Raw genomic sequence first — 18,064 nt, forward strand, 5'->3', positions numbered from 1 at the left:
TGGCGAGCAGGGGCTACTCTTCGTTGCAATGTGCAGTCTTCTCATTGCAGTGGCTTCTCTTGTTGTGGAGCACAGGCTCTAGGCTCGCAGGTTTCAGTAGTTGTGGCACACAGGCTCAGTAGTTGTGGCTCGCGGGCTCTAGAGCATAGGCTCAGTAGTTGTGGCACACGGGCTTTGTTGCTCCACAGCATGTGGGATCTTCCCGGACCAGGGCTCAAACCTGTGTCACCTGCATTGGCAAGTGGGTTCTTAACCACTGCGCCACCAGGGAAGCCCAGAGTCAATCCTTTGACTGAAAGCTTTGTGTCTCTAGGAGTGCTTCTTGGAGGAGTTATAGTTGGCAAGCACCACCCCCTTCCTATGTGTAAGCCAGATTCCTCAACCTCTAATAAGTATATTTGTTCTTATCAAGGTGGGACATTCTGAAGCCTCTTCTCAATGATGTGGGTGGGTGACCAGTCCTGAGGGAGGACACTGCAGTGTGAAGACCCTCAACTCTTAAAGGGCAAAGCACAGAAGGAATCTGGATGGGAGCCCCATCTTGGTGGTTATTACACAACAAATGATGCCCAGTCAAGACTATCCCTTCGTGGTGTTACAGAACTCAAGGGTGTTGGGTTCTCAGAGCTCATCTGGTCCAAACTGCTCATGTAACAGATAAGACTGAGACCCACACAACTTGGTATCATCAAACAACAACCTGTGATATTGATATACCATATTTCCTCAATTTAAGACACTCATTTTCTCATATATATATAGGCTATAAAAAAATATATATATATATATATATATATATATATTGTAATTCCACTCGGCTTGCAGAATCTTAGTTCCCCCCACAGGATCGAACCTGGGCCCCGAAAGTGAAAGCGCAGAATCCACTGGACTGCCAGGGAATTCCCTCATTTTCATATTTTAAAATCTCTGAAATCATGTCATGTCATGCTTTAACTGGCAGAGGTGTTTTTTTCCTTCATGGAATGTAAAATAATGGTGAACTTTACAGCTGATGGCATCTTAGAGTTGATAAAATATGTGAAAATAATTTGCCACATCTTCTGCTCTACTAAAACCACTGAACAAGAAATCAGGGCTTTGAGGAAGTTCCCTGGCGGTCCAGTGGTTAGGGCTCCGCACTCTCATTGCCAAGGGCCCGGGTTTTGACCTCTGGTTGGGGAACTAAAATCCTGCAAGCCACGTGGTGCAGCCAAAAAAAAAAAAAAAAAAATCAGGGCTTTGAGGGTGAAAAAGAGGAATCAGCGTTATCTTGTGAGTAATTTCTCTGGAGGTCCAAGGGAGAGAGCAAACTTCTCAACAGACAGTCCCCTAGACATGTTTGCCAAAAGGCTATAACATGGGTTTTACATTCTTCTGAATATTGTGCCATTTTGCTTTATCACCTTTCATTCTCTTCCCAACTTTCAGATCTGTTCTTCCCTAGATGCTAGGCTGAGCCACCTGAAACAACGTACACAAATATTTTGAATTTAGCTCAGTTAAGAAAGCCCAGGGAATGTGCGGAAGAATTCCTCCTCATAGGCATGTTCCTGGAATATGACAGAGCCAGAGCAATGGACTAGGAGCCTACTCACAGTCACTCTTCTGATCGATCAACACATTAAACACCTACTGTATGCCAGGCACTGTGCTGAGCAGAGCTGATACATAGATGAGACATGACCTGCCTTTTTAAGCCGCTTGCAGTCTGAAGGAAGGAGAGGACACATAAGCCGCTCATAACCACAGAGTGTGAAGAGTGCTCCCAGAGGCACAGCTGTAAGAAAGAAGACAGGCAGTATGACTGGGTTGGCTTAGATGTGGCGGACTGGGGAGATTTCATGGATAAAAGTTTGTTAGTTGAGCTGAGACTTGAGGTGAGGTCATGGTAGGTTGAATGGGTGAAGAAGGTTGAAGAATAATCGATGTGGAGGAAACAGCTTAAGTACAAGGTGGTAGTGTGTGTGTGTGTACTGTAATAGTAGCAGCAGCAGCAGTAGTAGTAGCAGTTGTAGGGTAGAATGCCTCAGATGAGGAAAGAGATTAAGTAAAGTTAGATGAAATCACTTCTCTGAGCCTGGGGTTTTTCATCAGTACAACAAATAAGCTGGACTAAATCACTGACTTTCACCCCCTACCCCATTCCTGCAGAATTTGTTATTTCAGAGGGACGCTCAATAAATACAAGTGTGCACACACACAAACATAAAATAAATATACATATACCGTTGACCCTTGAACAACATGGTTTTGAAATGCACAGGTCCACTTATACATGGATTTTTTTCAGTAATACATACTACAGTACTATACTGTCCTTTTTTTTTTTTAATTCTTAATTTTATTTTTTTTGGCTGCATTGCTGCACATGGGCTTTTGTCTAGTGTGGAGAGCGGGAGCTACTCTTCGTTGCAGTGCGCGGGCTTCTCATTGCGGTGGCTTCTCTTGTTGTGGCTCACGGGCTCTAGACGTGCAGGCTCGGTAGTTGTGGTGCATGGGCTTAGTTGCTCTGCGGCACGTGGGATCTTCCTGGACCAGGGATCGAACCCGTGTCCCCTGCATTGGCAGGCGGATTCTTAACCACTGCGCCACCAGGGAAGTCCCTACACTGTCCTTGATTGGTTGAATCTGCAGATCTGGAGGGCCAACTGTAAAGTTATAGGTGGATTTTCAACTGCATGGAGGGTTAGTGCCCCAACCTCCACACTGTTCAAGGGTCAACTGTATACAACATAAAAAACATATATATAAAAGCCAGAGTGAAGCCAGTAAAAGCTCTGAGCAGCTCACCTAGAAAACCCTAGGAACAGATGACAGCAGAGGTGCACCCCATCCCACCCCCTAAAAGTATGACCCACTTAGGAGTGAGAAGCCCCTGGTCCTAGGATCTTCCCCAAATACAAAGAATCCCAGGTTCTTCTGCAGCAGGCCAGGCAATCTGGCCAGTCTTTCTTGAGGGGGAAAGAGGAAAGGGACTCTGTTTCAGAGCCTTACACAATGATACAGTTTAGTACATTTAAAAGTTTTTGTATTGTCCCAGAACTGAATCATATATTTTGAAGGTAAGTACAGACATTAGGCGTTTAACATACTCTTTCAGGGTGAGAGTTATTTTTCCTTTCACACGGTCAGATGGATAATGTTTTAGGAACTTGGTTCCTGCTATTTTTAGAGGAGAGATATAGCATGCAAAGTGGGGCTGAAATCTTAGGAGGCTAAGAAAAATGAGGAACTTGTACCTTACCATTAAAAAATTAAATAGGAAAAAGAGAACTGACTTTTAGCCATTTAAAGCATTTGGTTCTGCTTCTTTGAGTTCCTAAATACTAAGAAACATGAATGTCCTGTCTTTGGGTGAAAAGAGGGTATCCTTTTCTTAACTCAGAACTTCTGCTCAGAAATGTAGTCTTTTTGGCACGTGAGGACTGGGGTCTTTGAGTTCACACAGAGCCGCGAGGGTGTCTGGGTTCCAGAGCTCCTGAGGGAGACACGGAGGCCTGGCTAAGACCATCCTAGTGTCTGGTGTCCACTGTTCAACCAAGAGGATCCTCCTCTTACCAGAGTCAGCTTTAGGAAAGGTTAAGTGGTATTCTTTTTGAAACATCCTTTAAAAACATCTATTTCCTTTGTCTTGGTTCTACTTTTCCAAAAAAGAATTCTTGAGTAGGTAATATTTACACATGTAATCAATTTAAAAGATATCAAATGTAAAAGTTACAAAGCTGTACTCTACAGTGAAAAGAATTTCTCTCGTCTTCGTTCCCTACAGATGCAGTTTCCTTCAACAGAAGCAACCACTGTCACTTGTTTCTCATGCACCTTCCAGAGATACTACAAGGATATCCAAGCATTTAAGTGCATGTCCATGCACATCCACAAACTCACAGCCTGTTTCCACCTTGATCTTTTCACTCAGTTTATCTTGGAGGCTGTTGCTAAATTTATTCCTAGGTATTTCATTAGACAACTCCATATGCACTCATACTTTTCTCTATTTTTTCTATGATAATCTATTTAAAATTTCTTTTTGAGGTCACAATTGCAAATTTATATATTTTCCTAGAAAATTATCCATTTCATCTATATTACTCTCATGTTTATTTGCAAAGAGTTGAGGAAAGAAATAATTTATGATCCTTTCAGTTTCATCTGTCTGTGGTTATTTGCCTATGCTCATATCTAATTCTGTGGACTGAATAGATTAGCTAATGCTGTATCTATTTTATTGGGTTTTTTTTTTCCCTCCAATGAAGCAGCTCTTGGATTTATGAGTACTACCTTTTCTGATTCTTTTCAAAATTATAATTTCTTTTATTTTTGTTAATTTTTCTTTTGTTCTCTTGGGTTTATTTTATTATTCTTTTTCAAATATCTGCATTAGATGCCTAATTCATTTAACTTCACAATTTTTGATTAATATAAGTAGTGCTAAAATTTTCTGAGTATTACTTTAACTATATCACATGTAGGAGTTTCCATTATAGATAACTGTAATATGATATTTGCTTACTATATATTCCTATATATTATGTATATATTTCCACATAAATAATTACATTATTTATTTTCTAAATATCCTTAGTTTTGGGGTTTGACTTCCTTTTTGATCCAAGAATTATTAAGAGACAGTTAAAACATTTCTAGGTCAATATTGGCTGTGTTGTATTTTGTGAAACTGCCTGAGATTTTCTTCATGGTCTTAGATATAGTCATTTTTTGGTGAACTTCTGTTGTGAATTGCATCCATTGTGAATTGCATCCTTTAGAAAACAGAATGTTTTCTGTCATGAAATCAGCCTTTTCTGATGTTCAGATTGAGATCCCCTGCTACTTTGGCTTTCACTTGCTTGGTTTGCTTTTGAATTCTTGTATTTTCAACCTTTCTGAGTCACTTGGTTTGTACACAGCATCCTGTTGGGTTTTGCTTTGTGATTTAATCTGAGAGACTGTTTAATAGGGGCGTTTTATGGCATTAAGATGACACGTATATTCTAATTGTTCTTAGTTTGTCATTATATTTTATGGCATGCTTTCTGTGTTTATGAATTCTAGTCACTTTTTAAAAAAATCTTTTACAATATGGTCTGTGTGTATGTTCCTGATAATTTAGAAAGTTTGTGTTTTTGTTTTAGTGGTTACATCTACATACAAGTCACTTCAATATAATATACTTAATTCTCTGTTTCTTAGAATCTTCTGAACTTCTTCCTCCCCTTTTCTCTGGGCCTCTGACACATTCTAATGTAATTCTAATAAAGGCACTTTTGTTTCCCGGTAGATGGTGCTAGAGACACAATGTAAAGAGCTTGCTTTATAAACATACACCTTGTCTGAGTCCAGTCGGTCCTCTAAACCCCGAGCAGTTCTGGAGGATGGCTGAACTTTTTGGATCTCGAAGGCCAAATCCTGGATGGTAGTGACCCACCGGGGCGCTACTGTCCTGTGAAGTCTGGGTGACCAACTATCTCCCACATTGACTTTAAAAAAAGACAACAGTGTTTCCTTAGGAAACAATTAGACTGGGAAAAAGAAGCAGCTGTTAACACGGGCTCAGGAAGATTTTAATCTTACCAACCCATATTCCCAGTGGTAATTTATGTTATGCTTTCTTCCCTAACTTTAAATGGTGCTCACAATATTTAGTTCTTTCTTAAAGCCATATTTGACTCAAAATCGAACCCTTAAAATAGTCCCAATGTGATTGCCCGGATCAGTCAATCAATTACTTACTTTTCTTGACTTTAAAGAAAGTCATGGAATTTTCATGAAGGAAGGACCCAGGGCATATTTCATGTCTATTAACCTGATACTGAGCAATCTATGATATCAAGCAATCAATGTTTACTTTAGCTTTTCTCTCTGTAAAACAAAGCTGCTATTATTTGCCGCCCCATACATTACATGGAAATATTTGATAAATGATATGTTTGAACATTTTCAGGAGGATGGCATAAATAAAAGGGCTAAATTTCAGGAAATATATATATAACACAAAGCAGAGCTTAGACAGGGTAAGACTTCAAGAACGGCAGAGAAGCCCTGACTTAAAATTTAGACACTTGGGAAAATTGTAAAAAGAGATTTTTGCTGAATGAGAAGAAAAAGAGAAGGTTCCAATCTGTCTTTTCCAGTCTCATGCCCTGACACACTCCCTCATGCACTTACTGGTCAGGCAAATGGGAAACTTAGAATTTGTCTCCCAGATTCACTATGTCTTTAGACCCTTTCTTGTAACTGGAATGACGTTTCTGGGCTCCTCTACCCCACTCCGGGAAAGTCCACCAGGTCATTTAAGAATGCTTATTCTCGGGATTCCCTGGTGGCGCAGTGGATGGGAATCTGCCTGCCAATGCAGGGGACACGGGTTCGATCCCTGGTCCAGGAAGATCCCACATGCTGCAGAGCAACTAAGCCTGTGTGCCACAACTACTGAGCCTGTGCTCTAGAGCCTGAGAGCCACAACTACTGAGCCTGCGCTCTAGAGCCCACGTGCCACAACTGCTGAGGCCCGCACGCCTAGAGCCCATGTTCCACAAGAGAAGCCACTGCAATGAGAAGCCCGAGCACCGCAACAAAGAGAAGTCCCCGCTCGCTGCAACTAGAGAAAGCCTGCGCGTATCAACGAAGACCCAACACAGCCAAAAATAAATAAATAAATAAATAATGCTTATCCTCTAATGCTACTTCCTCTGTGAGGGACTGTATCCTCCACAGCTAGAACTAATCCCCTTTTCTACTTTGTTCATCCCACTTTGAACATACTTTCCCCAAGACATTCATCCCATTAAGGCATAGCTATAAGAGAGTATATCAAGCTTTATATCTGTAAGGAATATGAGCCCCTAGAGGGCAGGGATTGTGTCCTACTGATTTTTGACCCTCTGAGCATTAAACAGAGCCTTTACTTGACTGAAAACCTGATGAATGAATGAGGTAGAGGGAAAAAAAAGAGGGCAACTGTGAATGTTGTAGCATCCTGTGACAAAGTCACAATGAAAGATCTAGAAAGGACCTTAGGAATTACCTCATCTAGTACCCTCGCTTTGCAGATGAGGTTGGAACCCAGACGGCGGCTAAAGGGACTTGCCCAAGGTGACACATCTGCATAGTGTCACAGCCTCCAGGCCCCTACTCAGGCACTCTCCACCTCACCCTGGAGTGACTTGGGTACAGCCCCTCCCACCCCCAGCCCTCAAGTACTCTTGATTTTTCTAAGACTTTGGAGAATGAATGTGCAGTTCTTTCAATTTCGGTTTATATGTGAGTTTGTGCTTTGGTGCTAAGAATAGGAGATGTCAAAATAGCTGTCTCAGCAGCGCTGAGTGTACAGAAAATGAAGCCGAAATGGAAAGGGTGCCTTCAGAGAGGATGTCACATCACCAGACTTTGGTTTTGAAGCCACCAGAAAGCTGTGGTGTCAGCAGAGAGAAGCCGTTTTCAGATGAGGATTTCTTATTGTCCTGAAGAAGGTTGGCTGGGTGTGCATTTAGGTCTGAGCAGCAATGCCTGGCAGACGGTGGGCTCTGACCCAAAGGTGTGCGGGTTACAGCTCTGGGGGAGTGGCCTGAGTCAGTACTTCTGCTTCCCCATTTCAGGGAAAGTCTCACCGCAGGCCCCACTAAGGACCCACCTGAGGTTACTGTCATGAATTTTGGGTGAGACCAGTAGGTGTACGGCAGCAGCTGTAGAGGGTCTGCGGGGGTAGGATTAGTCAGGGTTGGGCCTTATTAGGAGAATACAAAGAAAAAGGAGAGGGCAAGGGAGTGGAGAGCATATGAAAAGGGGTGATTCTAATGATGGACTTTTGATCTTAGTAGGGGAGGAGGTGAACAGTGAAAGGGTGGTAGGATCAAGTGACTATAGGTTCTTGTGGCATTGAAGAATTATTGAAGCTGAAACAGACATCTTAAATAGTGAGCATAAAAGGCTGCAATAAGAGGTAGTGACAAAGTCAAGGGTATGACTCAAAGATTATAGGAGTGAGTAGCTGGAAACCTTGGAGGACGAGATCATTGGGAGAGGACGTCAAGAAGCTAAAAGGTCAGGGTATCATCCATATGGATAATGAAATAATGTAGAATTATGATAAGAGTAATGTTGGAGTGACAGTGAGCCAGGAATAAGGTCAAGTCTACAGAGGACCTCAACAAAGAGAGCTCACGTGAGTGTCACCCTGGCAACTACAGCTGACTCATTCATGCAAGAAGATGATGTAGACCTGAGCAGTGGAAACAGGACTCTGACATTCTAGATGCCTGTCACAAGGCCTTAAATCTTCCTCTAGCTCCTCATTCCTGACAGAGTTATAACTACCTGCCCTCTGGAAGTACAGGAAAAACCCACTGCCTTCATGAAATCCATCTGCTTTGATTCACACCTCTTATCTCACATGAAGGAGTCTTACAGGCGCTCGACCTTTTCCCCATGACTGCTTGTGGCATACCGCATTTTTTAAAGATGGCCACACCCGGATATATTCATCCCACAGGCTCTACTTACAATGTGATGGTGACACTCCTTCAGTGAAAGGTGAAGTCTTTTTTCCCTCCCTTAAGGCTGGATGGACCTTTGTAACTGCCTCAACCAATAGAATGTGGTACAAGTGATGCTATGTGATTTCTGAGGCCAGGTTATAAATACAAAGTGGCTTTGGCCTGGCCCTCTCTGCCTCAGGACATTTGCTCTTGGTTCCGGCCGCCATGTTGTAAGGACGCTCAAGTCACATCGAAAGGCCATGCGTGAGGTTTTCTGGCTGACAGCACCCAGCCAATAGCCAACATCAGCTGCCAGACATGCAGGTGAATGAGCCTTCTGATGATTCCAGCACCTGCTCTAACCTTCCAACAGAGGCCCTAGACATCATACATAGAGACAAGATATGCCCTGTCTAAATTCCTGACCACAGAAGCAGTAAGAGATAATAAAGTGGGAGTAACTTATCACATAGCAATAGATAACCAGTATACTGCCTTGGGATATTTTCACCTCTTGGCACTTGATTTGACAAGACAGGAGGTGACAAATTTTGACAGAAGTCCCTTTAGATGATTCTACCTTAAGAACACTAATCCTTGCAATTACTTTTGGATGGGGGGAAAAACAAATATAAATTTGCTAGTTCACCCATTTTTGAGTATCTTTTATGCACCAGGCATTAAACTGACCCCAGGGAACGTAGAATCTGATGAAAGAGACAGACAAAAACATAAAAACTTACAGGAGAGTATGACAAATGCAACGAGAATGGCATTCAAAGGGCTCCGATGGAGCAGGGAGCAGCAGCACCTACCTAATGCAGCCAGGAGGGTCAGGAAAGGTTTTCCAGAGGTGGTGGCAGGAGGCTAACCTTGAAAGGTAAGTCAGGATTGGCTAACTGGACAAGGCGTAGGACTACTGTCCTCCGTGAATGACAAGAGTGGTCATGTGAATCACTCTGGCAACTACAGCTGCCTCATTCTTGCAAGAAGATGATGTAGACCTGATTATTGGAAACAAGATTCTCTAACATTCCAGATCTCTGTCACAAGGCATTAAATCTGTCACAGGAATGGACTCTTGTTGTCCATATTTGGGGTGAAGGCAAGACAGTTATATTACACTTGTCCTCTGGGCTCCTAGCTCTGACTTGATTTTTTGGGCAAAAGACTTAAGACACAGAGTAGAAGGTAAATTAGTCCTTATGCACTCCTGATCAAACACTGACTACTGACATGGTTTTCTGTGTAACATCTGGACATGAACACTCTTCTCAGTATATGACTGAGAAAATTCACCCGGGGTGAATTTTAATTCAATGCTTTTAATTTCGCATCACCTGAAATAGCTCTTTTCCCTACCTGGTGGCCCTAGTGCCTGACTCTCTGAGAAGATGAACAGATGGTCACTGCAAGAGTCACTGAATCTTCATGTTTATTCATTTTTTAGCCCCTCTTTCCTGGCAGGTCCCCTTTCTAGCTCATCTTCACACAACCCAATAACACAAGTACAGTGTTATTGGAAGAAAACCAGAGTCCCTCCAGACAGTCCTCAGCACGGGTAACTCCTGTTTATAATTACAATTAAAAATCATTTTGAGAAAAGAGAAAAGAAAGCAAAAGAAAATCTGGCACAGACTTTGTAGAAAAGTTTGGTGGAGGGAAGAAATTTTCTCCAATAATTTTTTCTCCCTTAAAAAAGAAATGTTTCTGGGACTTCCCTGGTGGCACAGTGGTTAAGAATCCGCCTGCCAATGCAGGGGACACGGGTTCAAGCCCTGGTCTGGGAAGATCCCACATGCCACAGGAGCAACAAAACCCAAGTGCCACAACTAACCACTGAAGCCCACGCGCCTAGAGCCTGTGCTCCGCAACAAGAGAGGCCCCCGCAATGAGAAGCCTGTGCACCGCAATGAAGAGAAGAGTAGCCCCCGCTCGCCACAACTAGAGAAAGCCCAGGCACAGCAATGAAGACCCAATGCAACCATAAAAAAATAATTAATTATTTTTAAAAAGAAATGTTTTTTAAAATATTAAGTATGTTATTTGAAAACTATTTTCTATGGTTTGTCCTATATGTTGATTACAAATCTATGTAAGATGTCTTAGGATTTCAACAGACTTGCTAACTGACCTTGGTAAGTTTCTATGCCTCTGTAAGATTCAACTTCCCCACTTATAAAATGGAGCTAATATTGGTATCTACCTAATACAGATACTGTGATGTTTAATTGAGAGAATGCTATGAAGGAGGTCATATCTCTAGACCAGCACCTGGCACATAGTTAGTGCTCACTCTGTTACACACACACACACACACAAACACTCCAGAAATACAGAGAACAGAGAAAACAATTATTCATTATAGTTTAAGTCATTAATACTAAAGGAAAGTGAATTCCTGCCTCCAGGGGGCATTGACATTTTCCTTACAAAGGATTTTTAAAATTTTGTTTTTATTTTTTGAAACTTTCTCTCTTAGTGATTTTTAAATCTAGAACAATGGTTTTTAAAGTGTTTTCTGAGTCATGGACTCCTTTGAGAATGTTATAAAAGTTATGGGCTCTCTCTCCAAGAAAATGCACACACACACACACACACACACACACACACACACACACACACACAATGTTCCCAGAACCTCTGAAGTCCAGTGATGCGTGCCTGGATAAGAATCTCTGATCTATAGGCTGGTAAGTATTTTCTGCCTATACCACTACTTGTCACAAAACAAGTTGCCCTCTCATGACCTGATACTGAAATGCACATTTGGAATGTTGCAGTCACATAACCTGAGGTGTCTGGGCAAGAAATGCAGACTGGGAGTTTCCTCCTATAGCAGTGTGGCAAAGGCTTTGCATAATACCTCAGGGCCTTCTTCTGGACGGTTTATGATTTCTCCATATTCTTGCAGCATGGACAATAAACTAACACCGGAAAGGGTACAGAAGCTTGTCTTAGTCTGAGCAATTCAACAGCTCAAAGAAACCGCAGGAAAATGAAGTATCAGAGAAAGTGGAAATTGCCCCAATGACAGCTCAGAAAATGCGGCTGATAGGCAAACTGTGTTCCCTGGTTGCAGGACATATCAGCAGTCATCATCCCCAACTACTGTTATCAGCTTCAGGAGCATCCTGCTCACCTGGTGGGCAGTTAAACTCAATAGACATTAGAGTGGATTTTAGGGCCAGGCAGGCCTGGATTTAAATCCTGACTTTCTTTGCTGTAAAAAATTGTGGAGGTCATTGAGCTTCTCTGAATCTTGACCTCCTCATCTATAAAACGGGGATAACAAGAGTGTCTACTCATAGGATTATGGAAATTAAGTGAGATAAGGCATGCAAAGTGCTCCTACCCAGCACATAGGAAATACCTAGTAATACAGCTGTATTATGGACAATAGCTGAGGACAATAACAGCATAGACATTGGAGTTGGGGAGACTGCTAGTGACTTACCCGTTTAACTTTGTGCAGGTTACCTGAACTCTCCAAATGCCCGTTTCTTCAAATGAGGCTTAAGTGAAGCATAACACCTACTTCAAAGGGTAGTTCAATGAGCTAATGCACGTATATGCTTAGCTCAGTGTCTGGTACATATTAAACACTCAGTAAAAATGGTGGCAATGATGATAATGGTGATGGTCATAATAATAGTTAATACTTACAAAGCTCCTAACTAAATGCCGGGAAGTGTTGTAAGCACTTTACACGTATTACCTCATTTAATCGTCACAACTAATGAGGTAGGTCCAGTTACCGGCTCCACTCTCCACTCTCCACGAGGCCCACAGAGGTAGAATAAGTTGTCCAAAATCACAGAGCTGGTGAGGATTTAAACCTAAGCAGTCAGGGTTTGAGTCCGTGCCCTTAACTACTGTGTTTCCCTGATGATGATGTGTCAAAATCAGCCCTTTTAAAAAGCCATTCAAGGTCATACCAAGGACTCACTTCACTAAGGTCAGAGGTGCTTTCCACTTCTCTGGCCAGGACTCGCTTGCCTGCCCCCATCAGTTTTCATGGCACCCCGGGGGGACCCACTGCCCAAGAGCAGTGCATTGCTGGGGCCGGATGTTGATCTATGAGAACCAAGACCTCCTTCCCAAATCCCCCTGGATCCACAGGACTCGGTCTGCCAATGGCTGTTAACTGCTCTTGTGTGAGAGGGGCAGCCCTTCTGCCAGCGTTCGGGGTTTACTTGATGATTTCAAAAGGGGAACACGTTGGGGCAGAAGAATTTTCCCATATGCTGCTTCAGAGCAGCTCGAGCAGACTCCAGCGACAATGGAGGCTCATTGGAGACCCCTGGCCTCCACTCTTCCCTGAGAGTCACAAGGCTCCCACAGTGACGGTTCACAGGAAGCCAAGAAGAGCAGCAGGGACAGGTCAGCTGATATCCTGACACCATGAAAAAGATAGTAGTTGAACATAGATAGCCAAATTATGTTAATGGCCTAGGGTCAGAGAACAGAACCAGTAAGGGAGAGAGGGGAGAAATCAGTCCAGCCTTTCTGGTCAGTTGACACAGTGGCAGTGTCAAGAAATGGCTTTATGTGGGAAATTTAGCCCCTCTGATCTCCATCAGTGCTGCCACTTCTCACAAATCACCCCAAACCAACATACCACCATCTAAGTTTCGAGGCATACCCCGGACACCCTTATACTGTGACTGCCACCCCAAGCCCTCCTACACAGAAACGGTGGTCCCATCACAGCTGCTCAGCCTCCTCTGGTTTAGTCTGGACGCGGAAGTTGTGTGTTTGTACTAGTGGAGCTGGAGGGCAGGCAGCCTGGAAAGGCGGGGCCGGCCTCCCTGATCTCACTAACTAACGTGCAGGATGTGGTCGTGTATCCTCTCTGGGAATGTGTGCGCTGCAGACCCGGAGTTCTATTTGCTCCTTGCATCTGGCGCTGCCCACAAGAACAACTTCACACGCTACGAATTTAGGAGCAGTTCTCTGTCCTGGGAAGAATTCCAGAATGGAGACGGAAAAGGAAGGAGGAAGCCTGCTCCCCAGGAACCAAACACAGACGCATTCAAATACAAACCATTCCTGGCCACCCCCTAGGCTTCTCAGACTGGGTCACAAGGCTGGTGGCTCACGGAGCTTGGGGAGATGAAGCATCGGGGCTTCAGTGAGCAGGCTCTGTAGGGAGTTATCAAATGGCCTCTGATCTGTGGCTAATCTAGATGAAGATACAGAAGGTATTCTCCTCAGACTATGACAGCATGAAGCTGGGAGGCAGATACGCTTGGGATAACAGAATCAGGAATTCAAAAGAAAGTATAAAGCAGGGGTAAAGCACTGGTTACAAGATGAAATTTATGGATAACAGGAACAGATAGGGTCCTGCACCTGTGTCTGAAAAAAAAAAAAAAATCCCCAAACCAAAGGACACCAGCTAGGTTGCGATTGTAACCCTAACCCCAGGTACAAAACAATCTTCTGAGGTTCTATTTCCTTACTTGTGAAATTGGGACACTATAGCCCCTCCCTCATTAAGTTGTCATGAAGATTAAGGACAGTTGATACAGGGAAAGTACCCAGCACAGTGATGTGATGCACGAAGGTACAGTGCTTCACACACAGGCGGTCTGGTTCCAGAGCCTTTGTTCTTAACCGTCACGTTACATTTACTCTCATAAATGTTAAGTCTAGTTACTACAATTATTACCGACTAGGGAGAGATGTAGCTGAGCCACAGCTTGTATGAAAATGACTTTAAGGATGTGGTTGGCAGCAAGTGCGATGGAAGTCACAGAAAGGCTATAACAAGGTGGTGACAGCTCCTGGTTACTGTCTGCAGCACAGGCATCACAGGACGACCCGAGGATGCTCTGCCTCGGGGGCGACATGACAGCTGCCTTCTAAGGTCATAAGCCTGCTCTTTAGGGACCCGAGGCCCAGAACTAAGCCAAGTGGGGGTCAGCTCTAGGTAGACGGATTTCAGCTCGATATCAGGAAGGCCTTTCCTATGTGCTGGCCCAGGATGGGCAGTGAGCATCCTGGCCAGAAGGCACCTGAGTGTTGGCAAAGCCCATGGTTCTGAGATTCAAATACTCGACTGGTGGGTGGTGGCTGGAAAAGATAAGGTCCTTTCCAACTGTGACATTCCAGGACTATAGGTCCAATGGCCCATGGGACAAACACGGTGAAGCAAGTTGTTCCCTTCGGGAGCACACTGTGATATTTGGTTAATTCTCTCTCTTTTTTAAATAAAAATTTCAGCTTGTCTTACCTAAGGAAGCCATTGGCTGAGAGCAGCTCTTTGCAGAATGAGCTGTAAAGAATGGCTTTTGATAAGAGAGGCTGAGTCAGAGCGTGAAGTGTTGGAGCGGAAAGGGGAATAAAGGTAGCTAAGGGGCAGCAGGAGGACCCAGGGTTGTTGGGGAGAGGAGCAAATGGGCAGAAATAGGTGTCAAAAGTGGGGGGAAAGCAACAAAAGTTACTAGAGGTTACACAGAGCTCTTTAGAGCCTTTTCAATAGCTGCTCAAAGCACGAACCGGGACCATCAGCCCAGGCATCACCCGGTGCCTGTTAGAAACAGGCTCCACCCCACACCAAGTCAGAATCTGCGTATCAACAAGTCCCCCAGGTGACTTGTGTGCACTTTAAAGGTGAAAGGCAGTGATGTGGAGACCATCTAAGGGAGACCTAGGCTCAAGTGTGCTGTACTTTCATCTCAAAAAAAAAAGGGGTGGGGGGAGGCGAGGAATGCTGGGGCACAAGGAAGAGTCTGGTCTCTATGGGGACGGCCCAGCTATGCTTCCAGCCCAGCTGCTCCAATTATGTCTGTTTCTTTAGTCAGGTTCAGAACAGTCAGTCAAATTTGCATAAGGAAACCAGCGGTAATGGGGCTCGTGGGCACAGGTACTCACCTGACACCTAATTAAGCCATCTTGGTAAATCATCTCTAGAATGCCTGTTATTATTTTAGGAAACAACATAAAGAGAATGATAATTAAAAGTAACACCCTGGGTGGGAATTTTGACTTCATTCCAGTGGTTGGCAAGTTAAGTACCTTGGGACTTTTTTTTTAAGGTAACATTTCTATAAATTTTCGTAGATCACACGACCTCAAAGCTTGTCTCTGCCGCAGTTTTTTCCTTTTCCTCTGCCGATGCTTCAATTTTGCGGCTTTATTCTACTGCTGGTTTCTATGTATTTATTTAATTTTTCCCACTGAGCACTTTTTGGTTTTGACTTGCAGTGGGGGAGGGCGTTACTTCTGCATATTACATGCCATCGGAAGCATAAAATGCTAAACACTGTTGCATGATGTTTTCAGGTGAGAAGACAATTTTACGTTTCACAGTTGGGCCCACGTGAGGCATTTTCATGCGGGGAATTTTTCCATCCTAGACTCTCATCAAGATGGTATCTGGGGATTTGCCGCCAGTGTAAAATTCACCCAACTGTCTGCAGCCTCCTAGCCTTCCCGCTAGACCTGGTCTCCTCCTGAGTGCCGCCACGCTCCCCTGGACTTCCAGGTGTGCACGAGGGCCCTCACATCCTCTGTTACCTTCCCCGGGCCCACTGTCTGTGACCTGAGCCACTTGGTTAGTAACACCCTTACTGACCTGCTTTACACCCTGTCCTCTCCTCCTGCCCCTCCTTCCAGATAAAACCCAACTAGGGATCATCCCACAATCCACCTTCTCTGCTTCTGACTCCAGCTGCTGAGAGAAACACTTGCTGGGGTGGTATCTGTAAAATGCCAGTCTTGCTAGGTCAATCCCCTGACTTAAAATCCTTCAAAGTCTTACATGATTTAAAGATAAAATCCTAGCTCCTTACTATGGCCCAGAATGCCCATGAAGACTACACTCAACTACAAAGCTGGGACCAGGATGAGGCAATCTAGGACCCAGGGTGCAAAATTTAATGAGACACTCGCTCTCAGGTGCTGACCCTGCGCCTGCATGACCCTGAAAGTGAGTGCTGCCTTAAATTTTGCACGCTAGGTGCTGCAACTCTCTTGCCTCACCCTAGCCTCCACCCTGCCAAACTGTCTCTGTAGCATTTGATTTAACAGCCTACCCTCACACCCACATTCCGTGCTTATTAGTACTCTTACTCTCCTTGTTGCTAGACCCTCACAGACACTAGGAAGCTTCTTGAAGCTCAGAGTGATATCGAGAAGGCCTCTTCCTACCCTTGCCTCCACGCTCCCTTAGTCCCACGGGCATCACCTCTACCACTGCCCTGACTACATTAGATTCTTCACTCCCTGTGCGCCTCTCAAGGGCACGGGTAGTGTTTCTATGGCCAGTGCCCCAGGGAGCATGTAGCAATCACTAGGTGTTCCACAAATGTTAGCTGAACTGAACGCAAGTCTGCTCTGAGAACTTGCTTGAGTTAGCCTCAGGCCCATGGCACAAAGCCCACAGTTACCTCTCATCCCTTTCAGAAAGGGGTGACCTCTAAGGATTGTTATGCACCAGGTATGAACTAGAGCCAGGCCCCTGTCCAGACCTAGGGTTGGGGAGGGGAGTTGGTAAGCCATAAGCTCTTAAAGGGTGGTAGTCAGAGTTCTAGCAAATAGCTCCCCTTCTGGCAAATTTACTTGCTGTTACTCTGAAATGTTCATAGGAATTATGCAATGTCTGGCCAAGTGCTAATTTCTGAGCTTTCTTCCTGCCAAATTTTCACCGCGCTGGCTCATGTTTGCCAATCTCGTAGCAGTGATATTTTCTAGGAGGGAACACGAGGAGCTTTGCGAGTATTCTGGAGTCCCATAAAGCTGTTCTTGGGGCCGTCTTATAAGGTGGGATTCGGTAATGCATCCCCTTGGAGGGTATCGTTGCTACCAGGAGAGTTCCTTGGAGTTGCTGTATTGAACTTTCTTAGACACTGTCTAGGGGGGACCTGTCATATAAGAAACAGCTCTAGGGTAAATAACAGTCTATAAGATCCAATATCACCAGTTTTACTCCTTTAGTGTCATTCAAGTATTTTCTTAACTGTAGCCTTATTTCTTTGAGGACAGGACCTGTGCTATGTATGTGGCTTATGTTCTCCATGCTGCCTGGGTGTACCTAGTTTGCTCAACATTGCTTCCCCAGGGCTGCACAGTACCTGGCGCATAGTAGGTACTTGATCTCAGCAGGTGATGGAGCATGGGAGAAGAAGCTTGGGGGATAGACTTGGACCTGGAGGGGCTAGTCTCCAGAACTGCAGAGCTGAGGGTAACAAACACAACACCATGCTCTGGCTTTCCACTTACAGGGAGGCCCCAGCATGTCTGCCTGTTCCCACACTCCACAGACTGATGACCAGGCCTGGAATCCTGACTGCACAAGGGCTGGTGAGTAATGGAAGACAATTTCATTCATCTGATCAAGCAGAAACAAACTCTGGCCATCCAACCCAGAGTGTTGGCTGCTGTAGTTCCTCTGGGTAGGACCTTGGGGAAGTTACTCTTCTTTCTGGTGTGCCACCTTCTTCCTCTAGCTAGCCTTCTAGCTCCCTTTAGGGAATTTAATGGTGATGAATTTAAAAAAATAAAATTTACTTTTAAACCACCCTGAAGATTACAAAGAGGGAAATACACTATTGCTAGTCTCAAAAAAGATGACTACCTTGCAA

The 18,064-nt window shown here is 44.2% G+C and overlaps 1 protein-coding gene across 2 annotated transcripts in view; it reads right to left on the reverse strand.

The window, feature by feature from the left end:
- The window catches only part of GALM (galactose mutarotase), a 51,856-nt gene that overhangs the window by 4,349 nt on the left and 29,443 nt on the right, over positions 1-18,064 (reverse strand). The window lies entirely within an intron of this gene.

Source organism: Delphinapterus leucas, chromosome 13 (genome assembly GCF_059928025.1).
Source record: "Delphinapterus leucas isolate spDelLeu-1000000601 "Yukka" chromosome 13, BTC_Dleu_Yukka2, whole genome shotgun sequence".
Lineage (NCBI taxonomy): Eukaryota > Metazoa > Chordata > Mammalia > Artiodactyla > Monodontidae > Delphinapterus > Delphinapterus leucas.